Here is a 21119-nt window from a genome sequence, read left to right as displayed (position 1 = left end):
TACTACCAGGTACTGGTTCAATGTTAAATGCCTCAACAGCACCTTTTAAAAATTCAGGGCCAGGTGCGGTGGCTCACGCCTGCAATCTCAGCACTTTGGGAGGCTGAGGCAGGCAGATCGCTTGAGGTCAGGAGTTTGAGACCAGCCTGGTCAACGTGGTGAAGTCCCGTCTCTACTAAAAAATACAAATGTTAGCTGGGCGTGGTGATGCACGCCTGTGATCCCAGCTACTTGGGAGGCTGAGACAAATTTGCTTGAACCTGGGAGGCAGAGGTTGCAGTGAGCTGAGATCTGGCCACTGCACTCCAGCCTGAATGATAAGAGTGAGACTCTGTCTCAAAAAAAAAAAAAAAAAAAAATCAATAGTATTTAGCAACTTTCAAGTCAGACTCAGGTTGGGTATTATCATTAATGAAACAGAACATGCTCTCTTAACACTTTTTTCCCGAAACTTCATATGAAAACAAACATCTGTATATGGAAAATTTGGTTTGGGGATTAGGTCAGATTGTTCATGGAAAGGTTTTTTTGGGAAATGATCTGAATCTTTGTTGTCATACATGGGCTCTTCTCTCTGGTTGATCCCTTTTTCCTTAAAATTTATATTGTGGGAAAAAGTTTAAATAAAACATTTTTCAAGAATTGGAACTTCAAGTGGAGAGGAGATAGGCAATGTGCCAATTTTGAGGTGGCGGAAGTTAACACAGTCTCGCAGGCCTTCCCCTCTTGTGCTGACTGTGCCTGTTTCCCAAAGATTTGTACTAATATACAGCATATTTTATACATAACTCTATAATACAATTACATTTCTCCAATGCCTGTAGTATTTTCCACTTTATGGAATAATTCATTTCTAACTATGGTATTTACATTTCACCCTGTAGTAAATTTTATCTTTTGTTTGAAGTATGCTTTTATAACATCTAAGTTCAACAAATACACTGAGGACAGAGGTAAAGAGGTTACTCTAGGTCAAGGCACAAATGGAAAACGTGCTAGCAGCATTAAGCTCCAGTGATTAGAATTCAGAGAAAAAGACTTCTTTCTTTAGTATGATTAATCTAGTTTTGTTCCATTAGGAGATGGTTTCAGCCCTTGTTGATTAAAAATGAAAGACAACACTAACATAAAACACAGAAAACAAAGATTACTGGATTATTGGCAATTCTTTTTCCAGTTTTAACTTATATACTTTATTTTATTTTATTTTGTATTATACTTTAAGTTCTGGGATACATGTGCAGAACGTGCAGGTTTGTTACATAGGTATACATGTGCTATGGTGCTTTGCTGCACCCATCAACCTGTCATCTACATTAGGTATTTCTCCTAATGCTATCCCTCACCTAGCCCCCCACTCCCTGACAGGCCCCTGTGTGTGATGTTCCCCTCCCTGTGTCCATGTGTTCTCATTGTTCAACTCCCACTTATGAGTGAGAACATGTAGTGTTTGGTTTTCTGTTCCTGTGTTAGTTTGCTGAGGATGATGACTTCCAGGTTTATCCATGTCCCTGCAAAGGACAAGATCTCATTCTTTTTTATGGCTGCATAGTATTCCATGGTGTATACGTACCACATTTTCTTTATTCAGTCTATCATTGATGGGCATTTGGGTTGATTCCATGTCTTTGCTATTGTGAATAGTGGTGCAATAAATATACACATGCATGTGTCTTTATAACAGAATGATTTATATTATTTTGGGTATATACCCAGTAATGTGATTGCTGGGTCAAATGATATTTCTGGTTCTAGATCCTTGTGGAATTGCCACACTGTCTTCCACAATAGTTGAACTAATTTACACTCCCACCAACAGTATAAAAGCGTTCCTATTTCTCCACATCCTCTCCAGCATTTGTTATTTCCTGACTTTTTAATGATCGCCATTCTAACTGGCGTGAGATGGTATCCCATTGTGGTTTTGATTTGCATTTCTCTAATGACCAGTGATGATGAGCTTTTGTTCATATGTTTGTTGGCCGCATAAGTGTCTTCTTTTGAGAAGTGTCTGTTCATATCCTTTGCCCACTTTTTGATGGGGTTGTTTGTTTTTTCTTGTAAATTTGTTTAAGTTCTTTGTAGATTCTGGATACTAGCCCTTTGTCAGATGGATAGATTGAAAAAATTTTCTCCCATTCCATAGCTTGCCTGTTTACTCTGATGATAGTTTCTTTTGCTGTGCAGAAGCTCTTCAGTTTAATTAGATCCCATTTGTCAATTTTGGCTTTTGTTGCCATTGCTTTTGGTGTTTTAGTCATGAAGTCTTTGCCCATGCCTATGTCCTGAATGGTATTGCCTAGGTTTTCTTCCACGGTTTTTATGGTTTTAGGCCTTACATTTAAGTCTTTAATCCATCTTGAGTTAGTTTTTGTATAAGGTATAAGGAAGGGGTCCAGTTTCAGTTTTCTGCATATCGCTAGCCAGTTTTCCCAACACCATTTATTAAATAGGGAATCCATTCCCCATTGCTTGCTTTTGTAAGGTTTTTCAAAGATCAGATGGTTGTAGATGTGTGGTGTTATTTCTGAGGCCTCTGTTCTGTTCCATCGGTCTATACATCTATTTTGGTACCAGCATCATGCTGTTTTGGTTACTGAAGCCTTGTAGTATGGTTTGAAGTCAGGTAGCATGATGCCTCCAGCTTTGTTCTTTTTGCTTAGGATTGTCTTGGCTATATGGGCTTTTTTTTTGGTTTTATATGAAATTTAAAGTAGTTTTTTTCTAATTCTGTAAAGGAAGTCAGTGGTAGCTTGATGGGGATAGCATTGAATCTATAAATTACTTTTGGCAGTATGGCCATTTTCATGATACTGATTCTTCCTATCCATGAGCATGAATGTTTTTCCATTTGTTTGTGTCCTCTCTTATTTCCTTGAGCATTGGTTTGTAGTTCTCCTTGAAGAGGTCCTTTGCATCCCTTGTAACTTGTACTCCTAGGAATTTTATTCTCTTCATAGCAGTTGTGAATGGGAGTTCACTCATGATTTGGCTATTTGTCTATTATTGGTGTATAGGAATGCTTGTAATTTTTACACATTGACTTTGTATCCTGAGACTTTGCTGAAGTTGCTTATCAGCTTAAGGAGATTTTGGGCTGAGATGATGGTGTTTTCTAAATTTACAATCATGTCATTTGTAAACAGAGACAATTTGACTTCCTCTCTTCCTATTTGAATACGCCTTATTTCTTTCTCTTGCTTGATTGCCCTGGCCAGAATTTCCAATACTATGTTGAATAGGAGTGGTGAGAGGGGGCATCCTTGTCTTGTGCCGGTTTTCAAAGGGAATGCTTCCAGCTTTTGCCCATTCAGTTTCATATTGGCTGTGGGTTTGTCATAAATAGCTCTTATTATTTTGAGATGTGTTCCATCAATACCTAGTTTATTGAGATTTTTTTGGCATGAATGGATGGTGAATTTTATCAAAGGCCTTTTCTGCATCTATTGAGATAATCATGTGGTTTTTGTCATTGGTTCTGTTTATGTGATGGATTACATTTATTGATTTGCCTATGTTGAACCAGTCTTGCATCCCAGGGATGAAGCCGACTTGGTTGTGGTGGATAAACTTTTTGATGTGCTGCTGGAATTGGTTAGCCAGTATTTTATTGAGGATTTTTGCATCAATGATTGCCAGGGAAATTGGCCTGAAATTTTCTTTTTTGGTTGTGTCTCTGCCAGGTTTTGGTATCAGGATGATGCTGGCCTCATAAAATGAGTTAGGGAGGAGTCCCTCTTTTTCTATTGTTTGGAATAGTTTCAGAAGGAATGGTACCAACTCCTTTTTGTATCTCTGGTAGAATTAGGCTGTGAATCCGCCTGGTCATGGGCTTTTCTTTGTTGGTAAGTTGTTAATTACTGCCTCAATTTCAGAACTTGTTATTGGTCTATTCAGGGATTTGACTTCTTCCTGGTTTAGTCTTGGGAGAGTTTATGTGTCCAGGAATTTATCCATTTCTCCTAGATTTTCTAGTTTATTTTTGTAGAGGTGTTTATAGTATTCTCTGATGGTAGTTTGTATTTCTGTGTCTTCAGTGGTGATCTCACCTTTATCATTTTTTATTGTGTTTATTTGATTCTTCTCTCTTTTCTTCTTTATTAGTCTGGCTAGCAGTCTATCTATTTTGTTAATCTTTTCAAAAAACCAGCTCCTGGATTCATTGATTTTTTGAAGGGTGTTTTCATGTCTCTATCTCCTTCAGTTCTGCTCTGATCTTAGTTATTTCTTGTCTTTTGCTAGCTTTTGAATTTGTTTTCTCTTGCTTCTTGCTTCTCTAGTTCTTTTAATTGTGATGTTAAGGTGTTGATTTTAGATCTTTCCCACTTTCTCCTGTGGGCATTTAGTGCTATAAATTTGCCTCTAAACACTGCTTTAGCTGTGTCTCAGAGATGCTGGTATGTTGTGTCTTTGTTCTCATTGTTTTCAAAAAATTCATTTATTTCTGTCTTTATTTCGTTATTTACCCAGTAGTAGTCATTCAGGAGCAGGTTGTTCAGTTTCCACGTAGTTGTGCAGTTTTGAGTGAGTTTCTTAATCCTGAGTTCTAATTTGATTGCACTGTGGTCAGAGAGACTGTTTGTTATGATTTCCATTATTTTGCATTTGCTGAGTAGTGTTTTACTTCCAATTATGTGGTCAGATTTAGAATAAGTGTGATGTGTTGCTGAAAAGAATGTATATTCTGTTGATTTGGGGTGGAGAGTTCTGTAGATGTCCATTAGGAATTCTCGTGTCTCAGCCTCCCAATTACAGGTGTGCACTACCACGCACAGATAATTTTTGTATTTTCAGTAGAGACAGGGTTTCACTATGTTGGCCAGGCTGGTCTTGAACCCCTGACCTCAGGCAATCCACCTGCCTCGACCTCCCAAAGTGCCCAGATTACAGGCATGAGCCACCGCACCTGGCCATGCAACTTTTCTTAATGTTGTGTTCTTACGGACACTAGAAGACAATGATGATTGTTTGAAGTTTATAATATATCAGTATTGTAAAAGCAACATTTTTTGTTCATGAGACAAGGTGCTCACCAGAAATCTGGGGTTTAGGAGAAACTACTAAGTGAGTGAAGTTGTAGTTGGACAAAACAAGAAATGCCAGAACAGAAATTAGAACCGTGAGACATTTTATTAATTATCGTGGACACCAGTCACACAATTTACATCTTTTGTTTCTACCTGTTTTATGAGGTCCGCTTGGTCCAGAGCTGAGTTCAAGTCCTGAATATCCTTGTTAATTTTCTGTCAATTGATCTGTCTAATATTGAAAGTGGGATGTTAAAGTCTCCCACTATTATTGTTTGGGAGTCTAAGACTCTTTGTAGCTCTCTAAGAGTTTGCTTTATGAATCTGGGTGCTCCTGTATTGGGTGCATATATATTTAGGATAGTTAGCTCTTGTTGCATTGATCCCTTTACCATTATGTCATGCCCTTCTTTGTCTTTTTTGATCTTTGTTGGTTTAAAGTCTGTTTTATCAGAGACTAGGTTTACAACCCCTGCTTTTTTCTTGGCTTTCCATTTGCTTGATGAACATTCCTCCAACCCTTTATTTTGAGCCTATGTGTGTCTTTGCATATGAGATTGGTCTCCTGAATACAGCACACTGATGGGTCTTGACTCTTTATCCAATTTGCCAATGTGTGTCTTTTAATTGGGGTATTTAGCCCATTTACATTTCAGATTAATATTATTATGTATGAATTTTTTGATACTGCCATTATAATGCTAGCTGGTTTTTTGCCTGTTAGTTGATGCAGTTTCTTCATAGTATTGATGGTCTTTACAATTTGGTATGTTTTTTTCAGTGGCTGGTACCAGTTTTCCCTTTCCATATTTAGTGCTTCATTTAGGAGCTCTTGTAAGGCAGGCCTGGTGATGACATAATCTCTCAGCATTTGCTTGTCTGTAAAGGATTTTATTTCTCCTTCACTTATGAAGCTTAGTTGGGCTGGATGTGAAATTCTGGGTTGAAAACTCTTTTTTTTAAGAGTGTCCAAATATTGGCTCCTACTCTCTTCTGTCTTGTAGGGTTTCTGCAGAGCAATCCACTTAGTCTGATGGGCTTCCTTTTGTGGGTAACCCGACCTTTCTCTCTGGCTGCCCTTAACATTTTTTTCTTCATTTCAACCTTGGTGATTCTGACAATTATGTGTCTTTGGGTTGCTCTTCTTGAGGAGTATCTTTGTGGTGTTCTCTGTATTTCCTGAATTTGAATGTTGGTCTGTCTACTGAGGTTGGGGAAGTTCTCCCAGATAATATCCTGAAGAGTGTTTTTCACCTTGGTTCCATTCTCCTCGTCACTTTCAGGTACACCATTGAAATGTATGTTTGGTCTTTTCACATAGTCCCATATTTCTTGGAGGCTTTGTTCATTCCTTTTCATTCTTATTTCTCTAATCTTGTCTTCACGCTTTATTTCATTAAGTTGATCTTCGATCTCTGACATCTTTTCTTCTGCTTGATTAATTTGGCTATCGATACTTGTGTACGCTCTATGAAGTTCTTGTGCTGTGTTTTTCAGCTCCATCAGGTCATTTATATTCTTTTCTAAACTGGTTATTCTAGTTAGCAATTCCTCTAACATTTTTTTCAGGTTCTTAGCTTCCTTACATTGGGTTAGAACATGCTCCTTTAGCTCAGAGGAGTTCATTATTATCCACCTTCTGAAGCCTGTCAATTCACCAGACACATTATCCATCTAGTTTTGTTTCCTTGCTGGTGAGTAGTTGTGATTTGTTTGGAGGAGAGGAGGCTTTCTGGTTTTAGGAATTTTCAGCCTTTTTGTGCTGGCTTTTCCTCATCTTCGTGGATTTATCTACCTTTGGTCTTTGATGTTGGTTACTTTGGATGGGGTTTTTGTGTGGATGTCCTTTTTCTTGATGTTGATGCTATTCCTTTCTGTTTGTTAGTTTTCCTTCTAACAGTCAGGCCCCTCTGCTGCAGGTCTGCTGGAGTTTGCTGGAGGTCCACTCCAGACCCTATTTGCCTGGGTATCACCAGTGGAGGCTGCAGAACAGCAAAGATTGCTGCCTATTCCTTCCTCTGGAAGCTTCGTCCCAGAGGGTCACCTGCCAGATGCCAGACAGAGCTCTCCTGTATGAGATGTCTGTCAACTGTTGCTAGGAGGTGTCTCCCAGTCAGGAGGCGCAGGGGTCAGGGATCCACTTGAGGAGGCAGTCTGTCCCTTAGCAGAGCTCGAGCACTGTGCTGGGAGGTCCTCTGTTCTCTTCAGAGCTGGCAGACAGGAATGTTTAAGTCTGCTGAAGCTATGCCCACAGCCGCCCCTTCCCCCAGGTGCTCTGTCTCAGGGAGATGGGAGTTTAATCTATAACCCCCTGACTGGAGCTGCTGATTTTCTTTGAGAGATGCCCTGCCCAGAGAGGAGGAATCTAGAGAAGCAGTCTGTCCACAGTGTCTTTGCCCAGTTGTCATTTGTTCCACCCATTTTGAACTTCCTAGCGGCTTTGTTTACACTTTTAGGGGAAAACCACATACTTAGGCCTCAGTAATGGCAGACGCCCCTTCCCTCACCAAGATCCAGCGTCCCAGGTCAACTTCAGACTGCTGTGCTGGCAGTGAGAATTTCAAGCCAGTGGATCTTAGCTTGCTGGGCTCCATGGGGGTGGGATCTGCTGAGCTAGACCAGTTGGCTCCCTGGCTTCAGCAATGTTTCCAGGGAAATGAACGGTTCTGTCTCGCTGGCGTTTCAGGTGCCACTGGGGTATGAAAAAAAACTCCTGCAGCTTGCTCAGTGTCTGCCCAAATGGCCACCCAGTTTTGTGTTTGAAATCCAGAGCCCCAGTGGCATAGGCACCCGAGGTAATCTCTTGGTCCGCAGGTTGTGAAGACCATGGGAAAAGTGTAGTGTCTGGGCTGGAGTGCACCGTTTCTTACAGCACGGTCTCTTGTGGCTTCCCTTGGCTCGGGGAGGGCATTCCCTGACCCCTTGCACTTCCTGGGTGAAGTGACACACCACCCTGCTTTGGCTCGGCCTCCATGGGCTGTACCCACTGTGTAACCAGTCCCAATGAGATGAGCTAGGTACCTCAGTTGGAAATGCAGAAATCACCCGCCCTCTGCATTGATCTTGCTGGGAGCTGCAGACCATAGCTGTTCCTATTTGGCCATCTTGCCAGTCGCCGATTATTGGCAATTTTGTGTATTGGGAATATGAAGTGTTGGAGTTTTATTTGATGGAGTGAGTAGAGGCATCTTTGGAGTATTTGACATGATACAAGAGTTTCAGGTTTTGAAACTCAATTGTAATTCAATAAATAGTCATTCCCCCAACTCAGCATAGAAATGGGTGCCTAGAGAGAAGAAAGAGAGACATCACAAAACATTCCTTCTTTTATAGAATTATTTGAGGGAGGGCATTGCCTAATAGAGTGATTTGCTCAGTTTTGTAATTATCCATGGTATTTATAGAACTCACATAAAGCAATCTAATATTACAGAAATAATATTACACTGGACTTAGATGGACTAGAGAGAGCCCGAAGCGATTTGGATGATGCCATTGTCCAAGTGAGTGAATTTATTTCCAATAGCAACAGAGTACAATACAGAACTTGAAGTAAAGCATGTTCATTTCTAGAAAATGTGTTTATTCTCTTGTGAGCTGTTTCTGTCTCTGATTAAGAGACTGTTATAGTAAGCTAAGAAGATTCAGGTCAGACTTCCAGGAGCTCAGGCAATAACTCAATCAGAAACAGGTAAGAGCTGAATTGGAGGGTACTGTCAATCACTGCTCATTTAGGTCAAACTGATCATGACTGCTGGCATGGCTTCACCTGGCAAACATTTAGAGTACTAAGAGAAGGAAAAAATAGACACTCATACACCTATGTTCTCAAAGTAAAATTCATTTTGGCCACTTGCCTGAGACCCCCTGGAGAATCCCAACAGAGATGAGACTCAGCTTTACTAGTTAGAAAGATAGACTTCTTCTCAATGTACCAGCAGTTCTACATGGTTGCTTCCAGCACCAATTTATTTGATAACAAACTTAGTTACCAAGCACTACACTTCCTCTCTCTTGCCTAACCCAGGGAAAAATTCAATTGGTTTTCAATTACTCGTTTTTGACTGAATTTGTCCAAGAAAATATCTTTACCCTTCAGTGAGCAGGAGGAAGAGAGAATTTGGAGATGAGAGATGGAGAGGGGTTGTAAATCATGGCAAGAGGAGGCCCACAGGTGGAAATTATGTGCGGCTATTACCTGAGCTCCTACTAGTCATTACATACGTGGTTTCTGGGATCAGCTGGCTTGTTTAGTTGTGGTTTCAACACATGAATGTGGTTCCAACACAAGAATGCACTAGAAAATGCATTCTTAGGAAAGTATTTCACAATCAAGCCATATTTTGACATTTAGAGTAGCCCAATTAAACAGTAACTATTGTTTTTTATGATTTTTGTCTTCCGGTTTCTAACAATTTTATTTATTCCTTCCTAGGTATTCAGTGACATCTTTCTAAAGTGTTTAAAATGAGAAGCATTGCACACTGAGAGTCAGGATCCAAGTGTCTTTGACTGAGCCAACTCAGCTCTGCTATTAACTTATGGTGTGATCGCAGGCAAGTCACTTATTTTTCCTGATATTTAAAACAAAGAAATTGAACAAGGTAGTCTGTAAGGCATCATACCACTCTAATAGCCTGGGTATCCCTGGTGGAACTGCAGCACGCTGCCTCTCGCTGAGGTCAGGATTCAGCCACAGCCCCTGCTGTCAGTGAGGTCTTCTCCACTCTTAGATAGATTCTGCTCTTCAGAAAGATTTTTACCCAACTATTTTTGTCCTATTCATTAATTAACAATATAAATATATATGTTTAAATTAACAACTCCTCCAAAAACAGTGAACCATTAATAATAAAATTTTATAATCATCATAAAACCGTCCAGGGCATGGAAGATGGTGTAATAATTCACACCTAATTGCTTTCAACCTCAGGCCCACAAACACACTAGTTAGAGAAATGAATTCAGATACTGTAATTCATGCCAGGTCCTGTTTTATTATTTAATTCATCCTTGATACTTGGAAAAAAAAAGACTTTGGTGTTCAAACAGTCCACAAACTCACCATTCCACAAACTCCATGGGGATCTAGAGAAATTCCTCATTTGTCTATATCATGAGCCCCTTGGATGGGAATTCAACCTGAATCTTGGTGTTTTCTATAGCACACAGATTATTTTTACTTAATAATAGAAATAACTTACATAATATAAACAATTACCTTAATTACGAGATTAGAATACTGAGAAAATTCTTTGTTAAGGAAAAAAAGAGCAAAGGATGAGCAGTCCACAATATGAGTAAAAATAGCCATTTAAAACCAAACTGTAGAACGATAGCAACGTATTTAACAGCACAAACTCTGGAGCCAGAGTACCTGTGTTTAAATCTCAGCTCCACCGCTTACTTCTTGTATTTGACTCTTAGTAAGTTAATGTCTCTGAGCTCCAATTTCCTTATCTGTACAAAGGAAATGATAATAGTACCAGGTTGTTAGGAAGATTATATAAGTTGATATAAGTGTTTGGAAGAATGTCTGGTACTTAGTAAGTGAAGCATATATGTAATTAGTAGTGTATTAGAAATCATGGCATCCTTCCTTAAAGGATTGTAAAGGTATGTGTGTGCTTCATGTGTATGGTAGCCTAGGTACTTATACATCGTCTACCCTGAGGACTGTTTGCAAATTTAACAGAGTTAATTAATCTAGGAGGGTTTAAGATACACTGAGGATTTTAGTATGAGTGAGGAAAAGAAGGAAGAATGGGGAAAAATTTTGTGTATTTTAATAATAAGTTAGCAGCATTCAAATGGTTTTTTTTTTAAAAAAACTCAACAATTAGGCTTTTTCTTCTTGGATTGTTAGTGTGACATAAAGATTTCTGTTCATAAATCTCTATTAGAGATACACAGTGATTATTTTAATAAAAGAATACATTATGCAAGGGAAGAGAGACCCTTATACTGATTTTTTCTTGGGTACAAATGCATGGTTTGCTGGGTGAAGGTCTAAAACAGTGTTGCTGCACCTCTGGAGTGTTTTTCTGCCTCACAGTATCTAGGGCTGTCAGCTGAACCAAGACCCATAATGACTGAGAGCTTATCAAAACCAAAATGGTAAATACATTTCTATGGGATTAGGTGACCAACTTCTTTAGCAAATAACGAAAACTCAGAAAGGGCATCTGCTTGGATTTTGTATCACAAACTACATTTCTCTCTTAGTCCATCAGCTATTCAGGCTCAATTAATGTGTGTTTACCTTGCTTAACAGAAACTGTTCTCAGGCAAGAGACGCTGCTTGCTTTCAACATGAAGTGTAAATCAGAGACTGGGATGAACCATACAAAGAAAGCAACTCAATAATACTATCTAATGGAAAGTTCAAGGTTCTAATCCCAGCTGTCTTGCAGAAGGGCATTTAATTGTTCTAACTGTGATTTCCCCATCTGTAAAATAAAGAGATTGGATTAGATGACCTCTAATATTGGTTCAAAATAGTCTGTGTATTTTATTAGTTTCAGGAATCTCAAAGTGGATTTGTTAACAAGGATGTTTTAACTTAACATGTTTGTGGATTTGGGGATATGTCTAGTACGCCTGCTTTTTTATATACTAATGGTGTCTAATTATTTTGTATATTAATTAAATATTTTTGAAGCAATTATTATCTTCCAGGCAGTCCATTACACAGTGGAAATATAACAGTTAAAGAAAAGTGATAAATACCCTGCTCTCAAAAAAAAAGATGATCATTCATTTTTCCAATGAAAAGATACCAATCTGGGGAGTAAATTGAATATATATATATAAACTTTTGGGCTAATAGAGAAGAAAGCCAGTTATCTATTCATGGTATTTATGCATTTATGATAACATTTGCAGTCCATCATATAAATAATGCTAATATGGAAATAATATTTTATTCACTCTCACATTTCATAAAGCAATATTGGTCATGCTCTTTAGAAACATATTTGCCATCGGTGTCTTTGCCATCATCAGAGCCACTTTAATAGTTGTTATCACAGTTTGCCAGAGCATGTAATTTTTTCTCATCTAAATTGTTTGATTTACGTACTTTTTGAAGTGCATGTATATTATATGCTCCCCCTGGAAATTCTATACTAAGCCACAGTTTCATAAACATGATCTCTGCATGCAAGAAAGTCATTTACTGTGCACGTGTGTGTATGCGTGTGTGTGTGTGTGTGTGTGTTTAAAAAGGCTTATTTGCAGCAAGATCCAACACTTGCATTTGGGAGGTCATCCCCCAAGAACAGTGACAAATTGTGCTACAATTTTTAATTTTTTTAAAAAAGTTTCTTATTAATTCAGTTAGATATCCTCTATGAACTAGCATTGATTGAAGTAGTTATGAGGTAAAGCAATTTCTTTATAAAAATAATCAATTCTTCAAAAAAAGTTATTGAAATAATTCTTTCTATCTGAGATACGCTAAAGAGATTCTTAAATAAGGTGATTCTTCCCCTTTTTTGAGAAGAACATATATGAAGCTTTGAGAGGGCATACATTCTCCAGGCTGTATCTGCAGATGAGAGCATGGGATGGGTGATAATAGATAAATCATTTTTATATTCCATATAAATCCTGACCTTACAACTATTGGTCACTGGACACATTCACCTTATTATGATAGCAGACATTTTAATAATACATCATAGAACTTTTTTTTTCTTTTCTTTTTCTGAGACAGTCTTGCTCTGTTGCCCGAGCTGGAGTGCAGTGGTGCAATCTCATCTCGTTGCAACCTCCGCCTCCCAGGTTCAAGCAATTCTCGTGTCTCAGCCTCCCGAGTAGCTGGGATTACAGGCATGCACTACCACATCCGGCTAATTTTTGTATTTTTAGTAGAGACAGGGTTCCACCATGTTGGCCAGGCTGGTCTCGAACTCCTGACCTCAGGTGATCCACCCACTTCGACCTCCCAAAGTGCCAGGCTTTCAGGTGTGAGCCACCACACTTGGCCATAAAACTTTTCTTAATGTTGTATTCTCACAGACAATTAGAAGACAATGAGGATTGTTTGAAGTTTATGATATAGCTGTATTCTAAAAGCAACATTTTTTGTTTGTGAGAAAAGATGCTCACCAGAAATATGGGGCTTAGGAAAAACTACTACTAAGTGACTGAAATTATAGCTGCACAAAACAAGAAATGTCAGGGCAGTAATTAGAACCATGAGGCATTGTATTAATTATTGTGGAGACCAGTCACACAATTTACAACTTTTGTTTCCACCTGTTTTATGAGGTTCATTTCTGCCAGAATAAGAGTGATTTTTCCCAGGCAAAAGGCCTCTGATTGGTTGTAAATGAATCAATATCCATCAGTTTCACAAAAAAAGCATCCTAATCAGATTAGTTATCAATGGATTCTATCTTGCTGAATCTTTGTCTCCTTTAGCTTTGGAAGGAGACTAAACATTTTTAGCCAAACTGCGGTCTAGTCTGAAGCACTGCAATGCTTTATTGATCTGGATAGAGAAGAAAGGGCTCAGAAGAGACAAACTGGCCAGATATCTAAAGCACTGTTAAAAAGTTAGCTGATTTTAATGAAAATCTTCTAAACTATACACATACTTCCTTATTAAACAGAGTTTCTCAAAAATAAATGAATCTTTTTGTTGGGTCAGGATCACTATTTGATGGGCATCTATTACTGAAATAGCCCTGTCCCTGACTGGCTGATTTGGGTATTCTCATTTCATGCCATGGTACCAGCTGTCCCTTCTTACTGTAAGGGCATCTAGCAAAATTCCTCAGCTCTCTTGTTATCTGCGATCTGCTGGCAATTGTGGTGCTGTCGTGTGCCAGGGAGAGTTTAATAACCATGCTTGGGAAGCAGTAGTGGGGCAGAATTTTTTACCCTCACTGAGCTTCTTAGTTGCTGAGTCACTCTGAACCAGTTTCTTTACTTCTTCTAGCCTCAGCATCCTCATCTAAAAACATTAGGAATAATAACGCCTACTCTTCAGAGTTGTAGTAAAGCTTAAATCAGATAAAAATAAGTTCTGAGGTCAGTATCTGGCATATAGTATTCTATTTCTATCTAAATGCTCCCAAGCTCCCCCTAATCAACAATAGTAAATGAATAAGCACTGTTTTCTCTCTCTTCTTACAGAGGAAAAACTTTTTGGATAGCTACTTTTCAGTTCCTTTGATATGGCAAGCTGTAGATGAAGCTTTGGGGAGGGATGGTGAACAAGGCTGGCCTAGTTCCTGCCCTCATGGAGCTTAGTGAGTCTATTACAGAAAACCGACATGAAACAAGTAACGACAGGGTACTGTGACCACATGTAAAGAGGAAACCTGTCTCGATATTGAAGGTCAGGAGAAACCTCCATGAGGATACCATCCAAGATGGGGCCAGAAGGATGACTAGGAGTGTGCTAGAAGGAGGGGCAGGAAAGTGTGCCAGACTGAAGGCCAGACACACTTGTGTGAGGGCCTTGCAGTGGAAGACATGATATATTTAAGGGCTTGGAATTTTAGGTGGGAGGAAGCAGGGATAAGATGAGGGTTGGGAGCTGGGATGAGGCAGGTGTGGTACACAGTCTAGACCTTGGGCACAAGGACAAGTTTTGGACCACATTCTGAGAGAGATGAGGGCCATGAATGGGCTTAGGCAAGGATGATAATCCAGAGGTTTGCAACCATTGGTAGAATATTGAAATGTTTCCATATTGCTGGATAAATAGCTCGACCCTGAGCCTCCTATTCCTTAACCCTTTCCCAAACCTTCCCTGCTCCTAGCTCAGCCAGAGGCCGGCAGGACCTTCTCGTATCTGTTCCAACTGTTCTGTGGCCAATACCAAATAGATTGCTAAATATATTAAATGCTATATCTGGCTTTAAGTAAGATTCCACCTCCTTATGTTTCTCCATTACTTATGCATTTACAGTTGTGTTCAGGATTGTTAAAAACGTCAGAAAGTATTATAATTTAATGCAGTTAAAATATTTGAATGGCCTTACAGCCATTTTTCTACCTCCCTTTTCCTAACCCACATTGTGAATTGAAGTTAACATGGAGTTCTATTGATTCTACTTCTGAAATGTCTCTTAAATGAATCCTTTTCTTATTATTACTGAGTGCATTCAGTCCCTTTCCTCTCTTCCTGCATTACTTTAATAATCCAGCAGCCCTTGCCTGGGCTCCATGTTTTTCTTCTCTCCCCGGCCCAAACCATTCTCTGCATGCTATTGGTGTCCAGAACAGTGTCTAACACAAGACTTGGTACTCTATAAATGTTTTTTGAATGAATGAATGAATATGTGAACTGAGACCATGAACAAATGAGACATACACAAATGGGTACAAGTGGAAAAGCACAGCCAATTATTTGACATTAGTGCTTCCCAAAGTGTGACTTTGGAAGGTGCATGGACAAACATTTTTTATTTTATTAGTTATTCATGTATTTTAACATGCATAAGAAAAATGTTGATAAATACACTAAACTCGTGTTTTATTGTTTAGAACAATGCTAAGTGAAAAATGGAGTCAGGTTAAAATTGATTAGAACATATTAAATAAAAAATGGTATAGTACCATTCAGATATAGCAGAAATGATGTAGATGTTATGCAATCACTGAAGTTGGAAAAAAAACTGGTCAACACAATATCTTGCGATGAAGTTTACTGATTTTATTGCCCCTTCCCTGAAGTAGAACTGACTTGGGAGAACTGTTAGGGTGAAGCAAGATCATGAATACATGGTTTACAGATTCTGATGGGCACTAGGGCTTCCCCATATCAGTCGTGTTTTAAAAAAACAAGAAAAAAAAAAGATAGCTTAGAGAATATATGCTACACAAGACTTTTGGGGTATAGTAAACAGTCTCAGGTAATTTCAACAAAGTTGAAAAACCTTTCCACAATCTGAGAAATATAAAACAAATGGAATTTTATCCCAAAAAGCTGAGTGCAGGGTGAAGTCATGGAAAGAGGATGGATTTTGTAGTTAGATGTGAGTTCAAACACTACCCTGTCTGTCACTTATTTGCTGCTTGACCTTGGGCAAATATTTATGCTTCTTTGAGTTTCTTCACTAAATGTTTTCAGCAACCTGAATGGAATTGAAGACCATTATTCTAAGTGAAGTAACTCAGGAGTGGAAAACCAAACATCGTATGTTCTCACTCACAAGTGGAAGCTAAGCTATGAGGACACAAAGGCATAAGAATGATACAATGAACTTTGAGGATTCAGGGGAAAGGGTGGGAGGGGAGTGAGGGATAAAAGACTACACATTCGGTACAGTGTACACTGATCGGGTGATGGCTGTACCTAAATCTCATAAATCACCACAAAAGAACTTATTCATGTAACCAAACACTACCTGTTCCCCAAAAACCTATTGAATTAAATAAATAAATAAAGGCAAAGCAATTATGGCATTGGCAAGAATACAAGGATTAACATAGATACACAGGTTAGCACAGTTTTTGGTGTATAGTTGGCATTTCATAAATGCAGCCTCTCATTTCAACCCTCTTAAATATAATCCATTTAAAAATAAAATAAGAGTAAAAATAAAGTTAAATAAAACCAGATTTTGATAGCACCATGTTTTTTTCTCTCTAAAAAACAAAAACAAAAACAATTAGAAAAATCCTGATGAAAGAAAAGTAATTTTCTTTTTCTTTTTTTTTATAGTCAGCAAAAATTTTATTTGAATCTCTTTATGATTACTTCCATATAACCATTTTCTAGCCTAAATTCTGTAATAATTATGTCCTTAACTTATAGTTGGTGGACACAGATGTTAGCTTTTTTTTTTTAAAATTATTATTATACTTTCAGTTTTAGGGTACATGTGCACAATGTGCAGGTTAGTTACATATGTATACATGTGCCATGCTGGTGTACTGTACCCATTAACTCGCCATTTAGCATTAGGTATATCTCCTAATGCTATCCCTCCCCCCTCCCCCGACCCCACAACAGTCCCCAGAGTGTGATGTTCCCCTTCCTGTGTCCATGTGTTCCCATTGTTCAATTCCCATCTATGAGTGAGAACATGCGGTGTTTGGTTTTTTGTCCTTGCGATAGTTTACCGAGAATGATGATTTCCAATTTCATCCATGTCCCTACAAAGGACATGAACTCATCATTTTTTATGGCTGCATAGTATTCCATGGTGTATATGTGCCACATTTTCTTAATGCAGTCTATCATTGTTGGACATTTGGGTTGGTTCCAAGTCTTTGCTATTGTGAATAGTGCCGCAATAAACATACGTGTGCATGTGTCTTTATAGCAGCATGATTTATAGTCCTTTGGGTATATACCCAGTAATGGGATGGCTGGGTCAAATGGTATTTCTAGTTCTAGATCCCTGAGGAATCGCCACACTGACTTCCACAATGGTTGAACTAGTTTACAGTCCCACCGAGAGTGTACAAGTGTTCCTATTTCTCCACATCCTCTCCAGCACCTGTTGTTTCCTGACTTTTTAATGATTGCCATTCTAACTGGTGTGAGATGGTATCTCATTACGGTTTTGATTTGCATTTCTCTGATGGCCAGTGATGATGAGCATTTTTTCATGTGTCTTTTGGCTGCATAAATGTCTTCTTTTGAGAAGTGTCTGTTCATATCCTTCGTCCACACTCTTTGATGGGGTTGTTTGTTTTTTTCTTGTAAATTTGTTTGAGTTCATTGTAGATTCTGGTTATTAGCCCTTTGACAGATGAGTAGGTTGAGAAAATTTTCTCCCATTTTGTAGGTTGCCCGTTCACTCTGATGGTAGTTTCTTTTGCTGTGCAGAAGCTCTTCAGTTTAATTAGATCCCATTTGTCAATTTTGGCTGTTGTTGCCACTGCTTTTAGTGTTTTAGACATGAAGTCCTTGCCCATGCCTATGTCCTGAATGGTAATGCCTAGGTTTTCTTCTAGGGTTTTTATGGTTTTAGGTCTAACGTTTAAGTCTTTAATCCATCTTGAATTAATTTTTGTATAAGGTGTAAGGAAGGGATCCAGTTTCAGCTTTCTACATGTGGCTAGCCAGTTTTCCCAGCACCATTTATTAAATAGGGAATCCTTTCCCCATTTCTTGTTTTTGTCAGGTTTGTCAAAGATCAGATAGTTGTAGATATGCGGTGTTATTTCTGAGGGCTCTGTTCTGTTCCATTGATCTATATCTCTGTTTTGGTACCAGTACCATGCTATTTTGGTTACTGTAGCCTTGTAGTATAGTTTGAAGTCAGGTAGCGTGATGCCTCCAGCTCTGTTCTTTTGGCTTAGGATTGACTTGGCGATGCGGGCTCTTTTTTGGTTCCATATGAACTTTAAGGTAGTTTTTTCCAATTCTGTGAAGAAAGTCATTGGTAGCTTGATGGGGATGGCATTGAATCTATAAATTACCTTGGGCAGTATGGCCATTTTCATGATATTGATTCTTCCTACCCATGAGCATGGAATGTTCTTCCATTTGTTTGTATCCTCTTTTATTTCCTTGAGCAGTGGTTTGTAGCTCTCCTTGAAGAGGTCTTTCACATCCCTTGTAAGCTGGATTCCTAAGTACTTTATTCTCTTTGAAGCAATTGTGAATGGGAGTTCACTCATGATTTGGCTCTCTGTTTGTCTGTTATTGGTGTATAAGAATGCTTGTGATTTTTGTACATTGATTTTGTATCCTGAGACTTTGCTGAAGTTGCTTATCAGCTTAAGGAGATTTTGGGCTGAGACGATGGGGTTTTCTAGATATACAATCATGTCATCTGCAAACAGGGACAATTTGACTTCCTCTTTTCCTAATTGAATACCCTTAATTTCCTTCTCCTGCCTAATTGCCCTGGCCAGAACTTCCAATACTATGTTGAATAGGAGTGGTGAGAGAGGGCATCCCTGTCTTGTGCCAGTTTTCAAAGGGAATGCTTCCTGTTTTTGCCCATTCAGTATGATATTGGCTGTGGGTTTGTCATAGATAGCTCTTATTATTTTGAGATATGTCACATCAATACCTAATTATTGAGAGTTTTTAGCATGAAGGGTTGTTGAATTTTGTCAAAGGCTTTTTCTGCATCTATTGAGATAATCATGTGGTTTTTGTCTTTGGTTCTGTTTATATGCTGAATTACATTTATTGATTTGCGTATATTGAACCAGCCTTGCATCCCAGGGATGAAGCCCACTTGATCATGGTGGATAAGCTTTTTGATGTGCTGCTGGATTCGGTTTGCCAGTATTTTATTGAGGATTTTTGCATCAATGTTCATGAAGGATATTGGTCTAAGATTCTCTTTTTTTGTTGTGTCTCTGCCCGGCTTTGGTATCAGGATGATGCTGGCCTCATAAAATGAGTTAGGGAGGATTCCCTCTTTTCCTATTGATTGGAATAGTTTCAGAAGGAATGGTACCAGTTCCACCTTATACCACTGGTAGAATTCAGCTGTGAATCCACCTGGTCCTGGACTCTCTTTGATTGGTAAGCTATTGATTATTGCCACAATTTCAGATCCTGTTATTGGTCTATTCAGAGATTCAACTTCTTCCTGGTTTAGTCTTGGGAGAGTGTATGTGTTGAGGAATTTATCCATTTCTTCTAGATTTTCTAGTTTATTTGCGTAGAGGTGTTTATAGTATTCTCTGATGGTAGTTTGTATATCTATGGGATCGGTGGTCATATCCCCTTTATCATTTTTTATTGCGTCTATTTGATTCTTCTCTCTTTTTTTCTTTATTAGTCTTGCTAGTGGTGTATCAATTTTGTTGATCCTTTCCAAAAACCAGCTCCTGGATTCACTTATTTTTTGAAGGGTTTTTTTTTGTCTCTATTTCCTTCAGTTCTGCTCTGATTTTAGTTATTTCTTGCCTTCTGCTAGATTTTGAATGTGTTTGCTCTTGCTTCTCTAGTTCTTTTAATTGTGATGTTACGGTGTCAGTTTTGGATCTTTCCTGATTTCTTTTGTGGGCATTTAGTGCTATAAATTTCCCTCTACACACTGCTTTGAATGTGTCCCAGAGATTCTGGTGTGTTGTGTCTTTGTTCTCGTTGGTTTCAAAGAACATCTTTATTTCTGCCTTCATTTCATTATGTACCCAGTATTCATTCAGGAGCAGGTTGTTCAGTTTCCGTGTAGTTGAGCGGTTTTGAGTGAGTTTCTTAATCCTGAGTTCTAGTTTGATTGCACTGTGGTCTGAGAGACAGTTTGTTATAATTTCTGATCTTTTACATTTGCTGAGGAGAGCTTCACTTCCAACTATGTGGTCAATTTTGGAATAGGTGTGGTGTGGTGCTGAAAAAAATGTATATTCTGTTGATTTGGGGTGAAGAGTTCTGTAGATGTCTATTAGGTCCGCTTGGTGCAGAGCTGAGTTCAATTCCTGGGAATCCTTGTTAACTTATTGTCTCGTTGATCTGTCTAATGTTGACAGTGGGGTGTTAAAGTCTGCCATTATTATTGTGTAAGTCTCTTTGTAGGTCACTGAGGACTTGCTTTATGAATCTGGGTGCTTCTGTATTGGGTGCATATATATTTAGGATAGTTAGCTCTTCTTGTTGAATTGATCTCTTTACCATTATGTAATGGCCTTCTTTGTCTCTTTTGATCTTTGTTGGTTTAAAGTCTGTTTTATCAGAGACTAGGATTGCAACACCTGCCTTTTTTTGTTTTCCATTTGCTTGGTAAATCTTCCTCCATCTTTTTATTTTGAGCCTATGTGTGTCTCTGCACGTGAGATGGGTTTCCTGAATACAGCACACTGATGGGTCTTGACTCTTTATCCAATTTGCCAGTCTGTGTCTTTTAATTGGAGGATTTAGTCCATTTACATTTAAAGTTAATATTGTTATGTGTGAATTTGATCCTGTCATTATGATGTTTGCTGGTTACTTTGCTCGTTAGTTGATGCACTTTCTTCCTAGTCTCGATGGTCTTTACATTTTGGCATGGTTTTGCAGTGGCTGGTACCGGTTGTGCCTTTCCATGTTTAGCGCTTCCTTCAGGAGCTCTTTTAGGGCAGTCCTGGTGGTGACAAAATCTCTCAGCATTTGCTTGTCTGTAAAGTATTTTATTTCTCCTTCACTTATGAAGCTTAGTTTGGCTGGATATGAAATTCTGG

The 21119-nt window shown here is 38.6% G+C and overlaps 1 long non-coding RNA gene across 1 annotated transcript in view; it reads left to right on the top strand.

Annotated features, from left to right (window-relative positions):
• LOC129059019 (uncharacterized) overlaps positions 1-9580 on the top strand; it is a 92689-nt gene extending 83109 nt beyond the window's left edge. The window contains exon 4 of the long non-coding RNA XR_008524597.2: positions 9463-9580. This is a non-coding gene — a long non-coding RNA (uncharacterized LOC129059019). The remainder of the gene's footprint in view (positions 1-9462) is intronic.
• Positions 9581-21119: the final 11539 nt, after the last annotated feature.

This window comes from Pongo abelii, chromosome 3, assembly GCF_028885655.2.
Source record: "Pongo abelii isolate AG06213 chromosome 3, NHGRI_mPonAbe1-v2.0_pri, whole genome shotgun sequence".
In the NCBI taxonomy this organism is placed as follows: Eukaryota; Metazoa; Chordata; class Mammalia; order Primates; family Hominidae; genus Pongo; species Pongo abelii.
Note: the sequence above shows the minus strand (reverse complement) of the source record. Positions and strands in the feature narration are given on the sequence as shown.